Source organism: Coenobita brevimanus, chromosome 79 (genome assembly GCF_032717465.1).
Source record: "Coenobita brevimanus isolate Jiangsu-jjx chromosome 79, ASM3271746v2, whole genome shotgun sequence".
Taxonomy (NCBI): domain Eukaryota; kingdom Metazoa; phylum Arthropoda; class Malacostraca; order Decapoda; family Coenobitidae; genus Coenobita; species Coenobita brevimanus.
This window is the reverse complement of record NC_137032.1, coordinates 20901026-20918264: the sequence shown is the minus strand read 5'-3', so window position 1 is coordinate 20918264 and position 17239 is coordinate 20901026. Positions and strand designations below refer to the sequence as shown.

The 17239-nt window shown below is 41.0% G+C and overlaps 1 protein-coding gene across 1 annotated transcript in view; it reads right to left on the bottom strand.

The window, feature by feature from the left end:
• LOC145409053 (putative neural-cadherin 2) overlaps nucleotides 1–17239 on the bottom strand; it is a 395645-nt gene that overhangs the window by 166602 nt on the left and 211804 nt on the right. The window lies entirely within an intron of this gene.

Genomic DNA, 17239 nt, shown 5'->3' with positions numbered 1-17239 from the left:
GATCCTCAGTGAAGAAGGTATGGACTCTGTGCAATAATCCAAGTTTCTCAGAAGCTGTTTTAGCAGGTGATCTGGCTGAGGGCATTGTTAAGTGAAACACTTAAGTGAAACACTTGATCCGTATAGGTAACGTAAGACCAGATAATTATTGCAGTTAACGTCTTCACTCCCATTCCGTACGTCCTTTATGTTATTGTTATATTATTATTTTCCGACGATTTTATTCATCTTATGAAAAATCTCTTTTAGTAAAGGTAGTTAGACTAAGCTGAACCCGTACAGTTCAAAAAGTTTCATCTGGGCTAAAAAAAAAAAAAAAAATCGTCTGAAGACATCACTAATAAAGAAAATAGCCATCTTAGTGGAGATAAATCATTACCTTTGCATTGTTAATTACTTTTCAGCTTCTCACTCTTCTCCTATATATATATTATCGTTATGATTCTCACTCTGAGCCTTCGAAGTGAATAATAACTTGAGAAAGATAAGACGGAGCTGAATTGTCATACTCTTTGTGACATCTACTCTGAAAAAAAAAAAAAAAAAAGATATGGCACTCAGTGCAGTATCAGCACTCATCAATTGCTCTAACGACCAAACATTAAGCTTTGGCCTGTGACCTTGACCTTCGATTGATTGTTCTCAAAATCGACGTATTCCATTCATGCCTGACCATTAACCCTTCCACCCATCTTGATCCAGAACGAATCAAAACGGTTCGAATTTTCATTGCCCTGTGTCCTTGACGACAAATCAACCGCTCTCAAAATCATATTTCTTTATTCTTTTCTTACCCTGAGTCATTCCTCAGAGTATGGTCTAAATTCTTTAAATGCAATAAAAACCGTTTAAGTTGATTTTGCAATGTGGCCTTCATTTTGGGCTTAATTTATGGGTCGCCACATCGGCCGACCCTCAACGCTTCCACCATAGGCTGTTTGGTCTGTCATCAAAAATGTTTAAGTTACTGAGCTGAAACTCAGGTAAATGCGTGAACTTTGACTTTGCAGAGTGACCTTGACCTAAGACTGATTATTCAGAAAGAAAAAGAAAAAAATCACACGCCTCGTCCTTGTCTTGCCCTCAGCACTTCCACCAAACAGGTGTAATTCATGTGAGAAATGTGTAAGCTTACCTTAACAAGACAAAGTTTGACCTAGCTCCTTGACCTCGACCTCTGATTTGTTCTCAAAGACAATAGGTCAGCTCTTTGGCTGACCTTCGGTCCTTCCACCAAGTTTGGTTACTATCAGATAAAAACTGTATGCGACATTTTGTTCACACACACACACACACACACACACACACACACACACACACACGCACGCACGCGCGCACGCGCGCGCGGCGAGCAAATCAGAATACCCTCAATCGCTTCGCAAGCGCAGGTGTTGACTCGCCTGCCGCCTGTATGGAGCAGGTGCATACAGGAGCCAGGGCGCAAATTTCAGGCTTTACTAAAAATTAATTGGTGATATACTGTAGGTGGTGACGACCACTATCCTTTCAAATGATGTAATGCTTCCTACTTCTTCCTTCACTTTTATAATTCTTCTTCTGTCTGCCCTCATCTCTTCCTATTTCTTCCTTACTTCCTGTCACTTTTTATTGGTCTTACTTCTTTTTCAGGTGGCTTACTGAGTGACAAAATTAATTGTTTCCCGAGAGCCAGGATATCATTTACAACTCTGCGTGGTAACTACATAACCAAGCATTACGTGTTCCCTAAGTGTCAACAAGTGAGTTGGCGAAGAGTTTCTGCCCCTCCCTGTGAAACAACTAACCCAAAGTCAAACTGCCTCCTCCCCTTACGGGATTATCGCGTCTGGCTATAAAGAGAGATAAAACTATTAACGTGTGACTGGCAGACTGGTTCGTTCACTCATTTTAAGAGATGTTCCCAACCAGAGCTTCCTGTGATTTTGAATAACAGAGACTGGGAAGGTTCTTTTTATTGGTTTATAAAAAAGAAAAAAACAAAATTATTCAGGAGTATCAAGATCCCAAAACCATTCGGTGCACTTCGAAATGGCAGTGATTACACACACACACACACACACACACACACACACACACACACACACAGATAGATATAGAGGAACACCAAAGGTTAGGGAAATACGAGAAAAGCAGGACAAGACCTCTAAAGGTGACTTTCCAGAGTGTAAACACTGTGGAGGAAATACTAAAAAATGCAAAGAATCTTATGGAAAAAGAGGAGTTCAAAAATGTATGGATAAAAAGATGCCTAACACAAGAGGAACTAGAATTACTGAAAGGGAAAAGGGAGGAAGCAAAAACATCTTCAAAACAAACTCCACAGGAAAGTGGTTCCTGAAAAAGTTAAGCCTACTGGAGGTATGGTGAAGTTCAGGGACAGTACACCCGACCTCATTTTTGTGGGTGAACGGGTGACTGTAGGGGACAAAGTCACTACCGTCCTCCCACTCCCACGTCATTTCCTCATAATCATCATCACCTCCATGTTCCTCGGGCTGTGGGGAAGCATGGGGAAGTGTGGGGAATGGGGGAAGAGTTTCACGTGGGGTGCTGGGTGTGGGGAAGGCGGAAAGACTTTGTCCTGAGGTGCTGGGCTGAGCTGGGTCAAGTGGGGGCAAGGAAGAGCGCAGGCAAGATTAGTCACTCTCCCCCAACAATGGAACTTTCCCTAATCTTCCAAGCTTCCTCCTCACACTTTCCTTCCCACGTGGTGAAATCCTTTGCCTCCACAACCACCCCTCAACTGCAGGACTACCTTCCTCCTCCCTTTCCTCCTCATCGTCGTGACGTGCAAGACAACGACGTGCAGGTGGCCTCCTACCACGTGTTGACCTTGTATAGCCCACATATCTGGATTTTCTAGGTGAGGGAATTTCATCACTACTACTTTCCTCCTCACGCTGGATGTAGTCCTTATCATGCACATCGTCATCCTCCAAATCGCTTTCCCCAGTGTAGGGAACCCTCAGGAGGTCCTGAATCTCCTCATCAGAGAGACTGCGGCGAGACATCACTGCGCTGTGTGACTGACACAAGCAGAGTAAGGCAGAGCCAGCGTGAGGCGGAAGTGCGTGGGTGAATGGGTCAGGCTGCCTGAGGGCAGATAGAGGAAGGGTTGCCCTACAAGCACACCAATTTTTGCCCGCCTAGCTTGAAAATTGCGGTCATAATTAATTTTTGAAATCGAGACCGTTTTAAAACAGTACTGGCAATGAGTGTGCAATTACGTCAGACCGTTTTAAAATGGCACTGGCACGGGGCGGGTTACCCCTTACACATGCTTCATTACCATCATAAAAACTCTTGACAGCACGTACCAATTTACCATCTACACCGTACATGCGGAAAACATTCCAGTCCTTCTCTGTCCACTTTGTCATAGTCTTTTTCCAGATCCATGAATGCTATAAATACCTTATGGTCCTTCTCACATTCCCTCTCTGCTATCTGCCCCACTGCAAATATTTGATCCACACATCCTTTGCCACTCCTAAAGCCACCCTGTTCATCACTCACTAGGACTTCTGATACCTGTCTGACTTTCCCTATAATAATAAGTCTTCCATATACCTTCCCTATGACACTCAATAAACTTATCCCATGATAAATCTTGCACTCACTTCACTCACCTTTATTTTTGTACATGGGTACAATCACAGCCTTTTTTCCCCCTCTACTGGCACAGTTTCACTCATCCATGCCTTCTTACATATTTCCAACAAGCACTTCATTCCACTCTCTCCACTACACTTATATCATCTCTGCATACACCTCATCAACCCCAGCTGCTTTCCCATTTTTCAGCTGCTTCGCAGCACTCTTCACCTGTGCGAGTGTCACGTCTCCTGGCACTGAATTCCTTCTCCCACACCCCCCAAACCAATCATGTTTACAGCTGCTCTGCTCTCTCTATTCCCATTCATCAGGCTTTCAAAATATTCTTTCCATCTGGTCCTTACTTCATCCCCATGAGTTAATAATCTACCAACTACATCTATTACACTATCACCTTTCTTTCCGCTTTCTCTTCTAGATTTCCGCACCTCTTGCCAAAGTAACTTCCTATTTTCAGAGTAGTTTGCATTCATTTTTCTTCCCAGATCATCATTTACCTCCTTCTTTTTCCTCTTCACTAGTCTCTTTACATGCTTCTTGCACTCAATATATTCAGTTCATATTTCAACTGAACCCCTGTCCTGTAATCACTTTGGCCACTTCTTCATCTTTTCCTCCACTGCTCTCTTAACCTCATCATCCCACCATGCCGTACCTTTTTTCATTGTTGTTACTCTTTCCACACCACACACTGTTTTAGCATTCCTAACTAAGCAATCCCTATATTTATTCCACAGGCTGTCCAGATTCATTTCATTCTAATTCACTGATTCTATCTCCTCCCCTACTTTGGTCCTGTTTTCATCTGCCATTTCTTTGATCCTCATGTTCTCAACTTTCAGTCTTTCTCCCTGACTGCTCCTCTCTCTCCTGATCCACCTCACTCGTCTCAGCTTGATCTTGCATACCACAATCATATGATCTGACAGACCTCCACATCGTTCTCTCACGGCCCTCGTATCAGCAACCATTCCCATCATCGACCTCTCTACGAATACGTAATCAATCAGGCTTCTTGCAACACGATCCCCGTTCCTTTTACACCATGTATAGTTATGTGTATCTTTGTGTTTGAAATACAAGTTACAAATGCACAACCTCCTCTCCTGACATATCCTTGAGTCACTTCCTATTATCATTTTCTCCTGGTACTCCATTGCAACCCATTATGTTATCCTCAAGACCAGTGCCTACTCTTCCATTCATATCACCCCATTACGATTACCTTATACCTCCTGGGGCATTTCTCCCAGTACTCCATCCAGCTCATCCCAAATCTTGTCTTTCCCTTTCTCACTCGTGTCCTCACACGGTGCATATGCTACTATCACTGCCACTTTCACCTTCTCAAACATGAACTTGACATACATACACCTCAAGATGACACATTTGTAGTCTCACATTCCACTCTGCCACACCTCATTCATCAACAAAGAAACTTCTTCCTTGTATCATCCTCGTCCATTCATGCCCAATCTTTATTTCAAACCCTTCCACTCTTCCACTTCACACCCTTTCACCTTCGTTTCACACAATGCCATCACAGCACATCTTGCACTCTTGAACACATTCACCACTTGCTGTCCTCAGTCACATCTCTCACATTCTACATGGCCATGCTAGTCTGACCATTTGGCTGGGGCCCTGAGCAGGTATTGGGCCCTCTGAGGCTCAATGAAACAACTGCAATGATTAAGCGATTTTGGATAGGGGAATCTGAAGGACACTTAACCCTGCCAAAAAAAAAACAGTTATATGGTTACCACCCAGTGTTGTAAATGGTTTCCTGGGTAAAGGAAACCATTTGGCTTGTTACTCAGTGTAGAGATCATATGGCATCTCTACACAGAGTGAGTGGATGATGGGCATCCCCATCCACCACAATATATATATACAGTATATATATATATATATATATATATATATATATATATATATATATATATATATATATATAGCAGTAGCCATGTGTGTGTGTGTGTGTGTGTGTGTGTGTGTGTGTGTGTGTGTTTTGGGCAGCCGAAACTACACATTCAAATCGCACCAAAATTGGCACAAAAATTGCAAAAAATTCGCTCATGTAAAATAACTTGGTCCCATCATGATTGAAAAACTTTTACTATATTTAATGAGCAATCAAATTTTGACCAAAAAACGCCGCTCCCAGCGCCAGAGCGGTTGCCGTGCCTGAGTGGTTATTATCTCGGACTTGCATGCGGACAACTTGGGTTCCATTCTCGAAGAGAGTTAAGGGTGCCTTTCTCCGGTACAAAGGCATCCTGGTGCACCAAACTTGGCATGAAAATCTCAGAAAATTCACTGATGTTGAAAAACTTGGTCTAATCTCGATTGATGATTTTGTATTAGAGTTAAAAGTGATCAAAGTTTGGTTCGGAAAACAGTTCATTCGGTTTTGGGACTTTCAGAAATCGAGTCTACTCGAGCCATGTGCCACGACCCTAAACTTTTTAGACGATCAGAGTCACTGAACTGAGCATTTTTACTGTGCATTCCACACGTGAGAGCCTTGCAGGAGCAAGTACAAGAGGGCCCAAAAGCCCCATGAGCACTTGTACATATATATATATATATATATATATATATATATATATATATATATATATATATATATATATAATCATCCATTGAGTGTCCACTGCAGAACCGGCCTATCCCTACCGAAACAGGGACGATACAGCCAGTGTATCTCTACCCAGTGGCTTCAACTGTCTGGTGGAGACTGTACGTAGGATGGGAAGCACTTTTGACTGTGATATATAATGTTGGAGTGGCTTCGGATGTGTGTGTAGTCTGTGAACCAAGTGTAATTGGCCTGCCTTAAGCCGACTGGGCGCATACATACTAGTATGCAACACTGGTTCAACCACAGCACCCCTTATGTCTGCCAAAGCATTTAGTGGCTCGGTGAACACTTCCCAAGATTTTTACAACTCTGGCAGGAAGTGAACCCGCGTTCATCAGCGTGCAAGACACACTCTACACTAGGCCACAGAGGCTTGGTATATATATATATATATATATATATATATATATATATATATATATATACATATATATATATATATATATATATATATATATATATATATATATATATATGGATAGATAGAAAGATATGTAATTATATAATATGAAGAATGACAGAGGATGGAAAAACAATTTTCAGTACATCAGATTGAGGGTGTCCCTCATCCATAAAAAGTTTGTAACAGTTAGACTTCAAATACTGTAGGCTGATGTTTTGGAGGAAACTGTTCTGGGAAAGCTATCTCCAAAGAGTATCAGTTCAGAGAATGGTAAGTCCTGATAGGCAGAAATTCTGCAGTATGGCAGTAGGCAGTCCGGTCATGGATGCTACCGGATGCCCACGTAGCATGGGAGAAGACTTGGAGAGGTGCCAAAATGGATGCAACTTCATTTAAGCATTTGCTAAAAAAAAGTATCTGGAAAATAATGCAAGGGAGGCAACATTCCATCTTGATTACTGGGGAGATAGTTCATTTGTAATTGCTGGGTTTTTATTTATTCTTACAGCTTTGTTCTGAAGTTTTTACAGTTGTTTAACCCTTTTGCATGCAGATAAGTTAGTAAGTTTTCTGGTACATGACACGCTGGCTTTTCTCCCCTCCCCCCTCCTGCAGTGCGCTCCAAAAATGTGCATTCTCGGCTTATTTTCACCACCCAACCATATTTATTTTGCCACAAAACCCACATATTCCTATTCGTCGATGTTTGTTCTACACAAAAAAAATAAATAAAAACACTATATGTATGTTAGGGTCGTGTGAATAAACATTCAGGAGCATACATCTCACTTCCCAACGTCATAAGTCGAATGTTTACTAATCAATCTCTACATGTTAATATCATTGGAAAGAGAATTATATTAGCTTTTGAATGCCGGAGGCCCCAGTTTGATACGAGGTATGGTGTTCGAGTAATAAGCGAAAAAGTAAAACCTATTTCCAACAGACAACAGATTTTTTTATTCAAGGAGTTCTAGCAAAAAACTTTTCTTGCCACTGTTATATTTTTATCAACCTATGCAGAACTTCATTGGCTTTCATTTGAGCCCACAACGGTGATCCTAGGCCTCATAATTTTCGAGAAAAATGCAAAAAACTATGGTGTACCCACAACGTGTCGTGACTGAAGGGTGGTTTCCTGCCTTCCTGTAAGCTACTGTATGTATTTCACTAATTCTTTGTACACTAGATATGCACACTATATTCACATGATTTACTGTCACTATTTTTTATAGCTGAATACTCACATCTGGTGCAGAGTAGAGGCAGTGTAGTTGATTAGAAACAGTAGCACAATCTTCGTTTGGCCAACAGCTGATAACAACCAGGAATGCTTCACAAACACCAAATTTCTTATTGCAAACACCAAATCTAATCACAACAGTGCCCAAACACTATACACAAGCACTAATGGTATAGTGAAATATGTTACATGGCCAGGACAGGGGTAAGGGTGGTAATTTAACTCCTCAAGACCGATGCCGCACGATCGTGCTTTTGTGTAATTTGACACCTCAGCCTATCCCGCATGATCAATAAAGACACAAAAAACTGGGGGAGGGTAACTCTACCCTTTTGGTGACGTATATGGGATCAGACCAATGAGAGTTATAGTGTCTGGGGTAGTATGGTCTGATTGGCCCCCTAAGGTGGAGAAGAAACCCCCCCCACCACCATCACTTTACCTCCATCAGCCCCACTGCGTCATCTCCACATTGTTCCCTGTCAACCAACCATACCCCAACATACCCCCTACAGTGATGTGTGTGCATAGCAACCCTTCTACCCTCTCCTTCCCTCCTCCCCTATCCCTCTATCCTCCTCCTCCCTCCAGCCATACACGCTCCACCTCCACTTTTCGCCTGGCTTGTTTTGTTGCTATGGGCTTATGCTACACTGACATTTCATGCCTAGGGAACGCTTCACATTGACATTACTTATGTATATATAATTATTTACCATAAATAATGCATTTTCTGTACATTTTCTATTTTCGCCCATGGGGGATTGGTAACTTTTTTGCATCTTTGACAGGCGATTGTGCGTTAACTATTTGGTCAGTCTGGCTGAAACATACATTTTCAGGTGTCTAAATTCAGGCTCTTTGTGGAAGAAATATTTAAACCTTTGTGAAAGTTGAAAAATTGACCCTGTTTTGTGGTTAGAGGGACAGACCTGCTGAGCAAATTGCATACTTTAGGGAATAAAGGGACAGAACTGTGCAGTACCTTCCCCACTCACAGCTCATTTGGTACTGAAGAACTTGTCTGCTCTGTTGCTGGTATTGGGACCCACAGTTGCCAACTCATTACTTTTGACGAGGAGCAGGGAAGCTATGACGAAAGTTTTTATGCTTTAATGACATCAAAAGAGTCAATGTGTATTGTTGCAGTCACACCCTAATGATGACAAATGCATCATCATGTATGAAGGGGTTAAGTGCAACCACTCCACATCCACTGCACAGGGGTGAGCAATATTCGATCTGAGAGAGCACATGCCTCTTGTAAATAATAGCTAACTGCTCATCAGGAAGAAGTTACGGATTCTATAAAATAATCTAAGTTTCTTTAAAGCAGTTCAAGCAAGTGATTATGAGAGGTTCAACTTAGGGTATTAATAAGTGAAACACCTAGAATTTTAATACTATTAGGAATACGAATATTGGTTGTGTTGAATGTAATATAAGAATCAGGCAAAATCTGACTGTCAGTAATCTGTATATATCTGGTTTTCCTAACACTAAAAGACAATGTTATTTTGTCCAGAAGAGCCCAGTGCCACCAGCCTTACCCTGCCAGTGGTGGCAGTCCGAGATATATCGAAATTGCACTTAATGCTGCAGCGGCCATTGCTAAGGCGGGGATGGAAAGAGAAGACGTGACGTCTAATTTCCATATATTGTGGTTTAGACAGTTGGAGGCAGTGGTTTATAAGAGCATGATGGCCTACTCTCAGTGTTGAAGAAAACAGTGAAAATGTTTAGCAAAGGCGGATGGCCAGGAACATGCTCTGAGGACTGGTGAAACGAGAGGTTCAGCTCTTCCTGTCACTAGCTTGTCATTCATCTTGGGAATATTGTCCGGTTCGAATGGTGCTACAGTCTACTCCCTGTATACATACATATCTGTCTGTCTGTCCATCTACCTATCTATCCATCTACCTATATCATCCTTAGGTGAGTTATATATATATATATATATATATATATATATATATATATATATATATATATATAGAGAGAGATAGATAGATATAGATATATATATATAGATAGATAGATAGATAGATATATATATATATATATAGATATATATAGATAGATAGATAGATAGATAGATAGATATAAATATATATAAATATATAGATAGATAGATAGATATATAGACAGATAGATAGATAGATAGATATAGATAGATATAGATATACATATAAATATATATATATATATTGTTACGGAACAGAGAAAGATAATGTACACTTTAAGTGAGAATACGAAGAGTCACTACTGTCCCGTAAAGTTCCAGGTTCAAAACAAAAGAGTTAGGTAAAATTACAAGTTAAAGTTTAATGCTTAAATTAACAACAAAACATTCAGGACTCATAAAGATAATGTAATGGCAAATAAACAGGTTAAATATATGGTTAACTGCAATAGCCTCTATTAACACGAAATTAGCAAGAATAAATTTATCTAAGTCAGCCCTGATAAAAATGAGATACCAGATAATACTCAGTGAATGCCAGATAAATAATTACAGATACAAACATCAAAAATGACTGACATAAAGAACCCTACATGAATTACAAAAACTTCACTAGGCCTACAAATTAAACTTATGCTATACAGTACAAGAAAAAATGCAACAACAGTTATACTCAAATTACACACAGCTGCTAGATGGTTGGAGACTTCTTGAGCACTCACAATAATAACATCTGTACAGGGGAGGACAGAGATGTGAACAAAATGAGGAGCAGATCTAAGTGGCAATGATGCAGAGATTAAGCTCATTATATAGGGGCCAGCAGAGCCTGATACAACTTGTAAGAGGACGCGCAAATGAAAGCCATGGGGACATAGAGTTCACAATCCCGCTCTGGACAACAGAGAGAACGACTTACTCTACTATAACGGTAGAAGGGGGGGACTGAGGCAGAACACGCTCGTGATCAAACATGCAGCATACTGTGCGTTAAAATTACACAAAGGATGATGAAATCATAGGCTATGTAACACCTCCCCACAAAGAAAAAAGAAATTTACAAAGGAAATTTCTTATTACTCTAAAACAATCTGTACATGGCATTACAGAACATGCAAATGTCTTTCCTAATGTTACAAAACATGAGATCTCCCTAGCACGTTCAGTCATAGGTACTTGCCAGTATCCCTTTAACAAATCAAACTTACTTATGTACCTAGCCTTTCCGATCTTGTCTATGCAATCTTCCACACGAGGGAGAGGGTAAGTGTCTGTTTTGGTTATCTGATTAACACGTCTGTAGTCGATGCAAAGCCTCTGTGACCCACCTGGCTTAGGGACTAGAGTGACAGGAGAACTCCACTTGCTCTGACAGGGCTCAATCATCTTGTGGTCCAACAGGTAGCCAAGCTCCTTCTGGATGAGAGGAACTTTCACTGGGTTCACACGGTAAGGAGGCAATTTAATTGGCTTTGCGTCTTCAACATCGACATCATGCATCAACACAGTGGTTCTTCCTGGAGTAGCACGGAACACTTGCGGGTACTCCTGCAGTAATGCCGAAAACTCCTGCCTTTCCTTGGGTGGTAGATGAGAAAGCTTAGTCTGGAGATCATTCATGATATCAGGATTCTTCCCCAAACTATTACTCAGGCTCATACTGCATGGGAGAGCTTCACTTGCAGACTCGGGTGGAACAGCTACAGTGCAGACTGGATTATTTTCGTCCCGCCTGTGATATAACTTTAGCATGTTGATGTGACATAGTTGCTTGCTCTTTCTACGATCTGGTGTGGCGATGACATAGCTGACATCACTGAGTTTCTTCTCCACGAAATAAGGGCCACTAAACTTGGCTTGAAGAGGTTGCCCATGAACTGGTAGCAGAATCAAAACCTGATCTCCTGGCTGAAAGTGGCGTAACCTGGACTTCTTATCATACCAAGTCTTCATCTTCTCCTGAGCAGCTCCTAAATTCTCTCTCGCCAGCTGTAAAGCAGTGGACAGCCGTTCTTTGAAATTCATCACATACTCCAGCAGGTTGACGTCATCTTCCTCCGACAGCCAGCATTCCTTGAGTAGCTTAAGGGGTCCTCTTACTTCATGGCCAAACAGTAGTTCAAAAGGTGAGAAGCCCAGTGATTCATTTGGAGATTCTCTTGCAGCAAACACAACGAATGGAAGACCTTTATCCCAGTCTTTCTGATGTTCCAAACAGTATTTCTTGAGCATCGATTTGAGTGTTTGATGGTATCTCTCCAACGCTCCTTGGGTCTGGGGATGGTAAGCTGAAGACGTGATCTGGGAGATGCCCAACTCTTTCAGAGACTGCTTGAAAACATTTGACATGAAATTACTTCCCCGGTCGGACTGTACCTCCTTGGGCAGACCAAACTTTGTGAAGAACCCTAGCATTTCCTTAACCACGTTCTTTGCTGAGATGTTTCTAAGTGGAATGGCTTCAGGATAACGAGTAGCCATATCAATCATGGTCAACACATAAGAAAATCCTGAAGAAGTCTTAGGAAGAGGGCCCACAATATCCACCAACACACGGGTGAAAGGCGCCTCAAAAGGAGGAATGGGAACTAGAGGTGCAACCTTTTCGGTCTGATTACACTTTCCCACAACTTGACAGGTGTGACAAGACTTACAATACCAGGAAACATCCCTGAAGATACCTGGCCAGTAGAAGTGTTTCAAAATGCGTGCCACAGTCTTCCTCACTCCAAGGTGTCCTGCCAAACTGGAATCATGAGCCACTCTAATGATATCCTGCCTACAAACACGAGGGATGACAACTTGATGTACAACCTCCCATTCACAGTCGGCTGATGCTGTTGGGGGTCTCCACTTCCTCATAAGTACTCCTGACTTTACATAATAACAAGTAGAAGCACCGGCTGACTCTTCCTCACTGCAAGCAGAGTTAGCTAGACCTTTCAACTCAGGGTCAGCAACCTGCAACTCAACCAACTCTTGACGAGACAAATTATCAACACTACGGGGTACTGCCTCATCTGGTGAGTGGTCCAAATTAGCAAGAAAAGTGTCAGCGAGGATAACATCATCATCATCATCATTATCCTCTAAATCACCAGTAACTTTAGACTTAGCCCTAGTGACAGCACATGCAGGGAACACATCAGGGACATCACAATCCTGGGACGCAGCCACTGGCTCACTAGACAACTGAGGAGCTGGACACACTTGACTTCCACCAATATCATTTCCAAGTAAGAAAGTTACACCTGACATTGGGAGTGTCTCAACCAACCCAACCATAACAGAACCATTAACAAAACCAGACTCTAAATTCACTCTGCACAGAGGAACAGAGAAGCAACTATTCCCTACACCTTGTAAGATTACAGTTTCATCAGAGGAATTAACATTAGAGCCTAGAACACTGGTCAGCATAAGGGATTGGCAAGCACCTGTATCACGATATATTTTAACTGATTTCCTGTCATTACTGTCCAGAGGACTGACAAAACCATCAGACAGGAAATTAGCACATGAACTCTTGAGAGTGTCACCCACGTTACTGCTCAAAAGAGGAGCTCCATCATGAGAATTTAAGTTACCCCTCAAAGCAGGTTCAGTTAACTCAGTTAAAGAATTCTGGGAACTCTCAAGAGTGGACACTAGACCAATTGACTGAATATTTAAAGACTCCTTTTTGTTCACATCACGCTGTCTCCTGAAACATCTCTCCGTAGTATGACCAAGCTTACTACAATAAGTACATTTACTTTTCTGAAATCTAGAGGTGAAGCTGGTATTTACTTCCTGAGAAACATCATCCTTATTCTCTTTCCTGTTACCTGTACTCTGAGTAGAGGCAACGTACTTACTCTCAGCTTTCCCTTTTTCTCTAGAATATCTCTTGTGAGTGAGAACATACTCATCAGCCAAAACTGCAGCATCAGACAAATTATCTATTCTTTTCTCATCAAGATATAGGCTTACATCTTTATAAATACACCTTTTGAAGTCCTCCAGCAAAATCATCTGCTTAAATTTGTCAAAATCAGAATCCACATTCTTAGAATTTAACCACTGCTCCAACAAATCTTCTTTGATTTTTGCATACTCAACATGGGATTGCTTATCTTGCTTGTAAGTTGTCCTAAATTTTACTCTATAGGCTTCAGGAACAAGCTCATAGGCCTTAAGAATCAAGCTCTTAACTACATCATAATTATCACATTGATCCTGAGGCAAAGATGCATAAGTTACTTGAGCTTTACCGGTGAGAACAGTTTGAAGGAGTACTGGCCAATACTCCTTAGGCCAATTAAAACCTGTAGCTACCCTCTCAAACAACTGAAAATACTTTGTTAAATCAGATTCATTAAAAGGAGGGACAAGTTTAACATTTTTAGCCACATCAAAATCATCAGAGCTAGATGATCCAGTTCCACCTTGTTTCATGCGATACTCATGGTCTGCCTGAATCCTAGCAAGTTCAACTTGTGCGTGAAACTCAGCCTCCTTAACATCAGCCTCCTTAGCACGTGCTTGAAATTCAGCTTCCTTCACACGAGCCTCCTGCAGGGCTAGCTGTAACTTAGCTAATTCAATCTGCGTTTGCTCATTTGGAGGAGTTACATTAAACAAGCTTTTATTAATCATGCCAACAATTTGATCTTTAGAATGATGAGAGTGAACTGCAATTCCCAATTGTTGAGCAACAAGCTTAAGTTCATTCTTTGTTCTGTTTTCTATATCACACACTGTTTGCACATTTGACAAAAAATCTTTGGCTTCATCAAGTGTAGAAATAGTAGCCATCATGAATATATCACAGTCACAAAATATCAAACAATATCCTTATGATAATATCCTGAATATCCTGATATGAGGTCGCCAAATTTATGTTACGGAACAGAGAAAGATAATGTACACTTTAAGTGAGAATACGAAGAGTCACTACTGTCCCGTAAAGTTCCAGGTTCAAAACAAAAGAGTTAGGTAAAATTACAAGTTAAAGTTTAATGCTTAAATTAACAACAAAACATTCAGGACTCATAAAGATAATGTAATGGCAAATAAACAGGTTAAATATATGGTTAACTGCAATAGCCTCTATTAACACGAAATTAGCAAGAATAAATTTATCTAAGTCAGCCCTGATAAAAATGAGATACCAGATAATACTCAGTGAATGCCAGATAAATAATTACAGATACAAACTATTATCAAAAATGACTGACATAAAGAACCCTACATGAATTACAAAAACTTCACTAGGCCTACAAATTAAACTTATGCTATACAGTACAAGAAAAAATGCAACAACAGTTATACTCAAATTACACACAGCTGCTAGATGGTTGGAGACTTCTTGAGCACTCACAATAATAATATCTGTACAGGGGAGGACAGAGATGTGAACAAAATGAGGAGCAGATCTAAGTGGCAATGATGCAGAGATTAAGCTCATTATATAGGGGCCAGCAGAGCCTGATACAACTTGTAAGAGGACGCGCAAATGAAAGCCATGGGGACATAGAGTTCACAATCCCGCTCTGGACAACAGAGAGAACGACTTACTCTACTATAACGGTAGAAGGGGGGGACTGAGGCAGAACACGCTCGTGATCAAACATGCAGCATACTGTGCGTTAAAATTACACAAAGGATGATGAAATCATAGGCTATGTAACAATATATATATATATATATATATATATATATATATATATATATATATATATATATACACAGTCGACCTTCTGTCCTCGCGGTTCCTCTGTTTGTGGTTTCGATTGTTCGCGGCTTGTCACCAGGGAAACCAAATCACCTTTTTTGAAGTCCAGAGAAAAATGGAAACACATTCAAATCGCGAGCCACACGGCACGCTGCATACCGCCCGCAGCACCACTCCTGCACCCCTGCATTGTTTTGAATCTCTCACGGCAGGCCCTCTCATTCTCAGGTTCCAAGATAATTCGCCATCAAGTCAATTTGCCATCAGACAATTCACTGTCAAAACATGGATGATTCCCCGTCAGGACAATTCGCACCCTGGACGATTCCCCGTCATTTTATAGATATACTTATTTTTGAATAATTAATACTTTAATTATTAATTTTCAGGGGGATCTATCAAAGTCTATGTTCATTCAATAGCGTAGGCTTTGGATATCATTTATAAGTTGCACTTTTAGCCAATAATTAACGTGTTTCTACTTCGCTGTAGTCGACTTTGAATTATATTCTAGCGTCACCCGTAGCTCTTTTCATTAATTTTCATTGGTACTACAACATCCTGGGTATATTTTAAAACGACTCTGAAGAGGTACAAGTATTAATTCATCTCAAATGACAATATCCAACGTGTTATTCTGATCAGCCATAGTGGACGCAAACCGTGGGGAAAGATATGGCTGAGCCTCCACAGATGTCACTACATTTATTATAAAAACAATAAACCACCACCACTTTTAAAACTCGTTTATTTAAAAGACTATTATAGTATGTAAATAAATGATGGGGAATCGTCCTGACAGCGAAAAGTTCTGACGGCGAATTGTCTTGTTATTGTTGTGACTGTGAATTGACTATACGGCGAAATGTCCCGAAACCCATTCTCACTGTGACCACGCTTGTGTGTGCTTGTACTCGCTGATCTCTCCATGACACCATCATTTTATCTACCAAGGGCCCTAAGAAAGCAGCCAAGACATCTCCTGAAGGCACCCCAAAGCACCAGAGGAAGGTAATGACCCTGCAGGAGAAGGTAGAATTGCTGGACAAGTTACGGGAGGGAAAATCCTGGTAACGGTGGTGGAGGGTGAAAGTGTAGCTGTGACGAGCGGTGTGAGCGGCCATCCACCTACACAATTAAACTATTTAATACCTTAATTATAAATAAAGTATTTGTTGACATGTACACAGGGGTTTTCTTTCATTAAAGAAGGAAATGGAGGGCTAGGGGTGTTTTTAGGGGGGCATCAATTTTACACGGATTTTCGATCTTCGCTGGGGTTAGGGGCCTGAAACCCCCGCGAAGACAGAGGGTCAACTGTATATATATATATAGATAGATAGATAGATAGAGAGAGAGAGAGAGAGATAGAGAGATGGTATGGGACACAAGGGCTTAAGAGTAAATGCAGATAAAACCAAAATTATCTAGGGTTGGTGGCGGTACTGTCAAAGAAGAGGGAGAGTGGCCATGTGCAATTTGCCACAAGGGCGTAGGAAGTAATTCCATCTTATGCAGTGTTTGTCATAAGTGGGTACATAACAGATGTAGTGGTATTAGAGGTAGACTGCGAGATAATGCTTATTTTATGGGGGGTGTGTGTCAAGGTGGAGATTATCAGACTGAACTTGCTGGTGAGTCTCTTGAGTATGTGG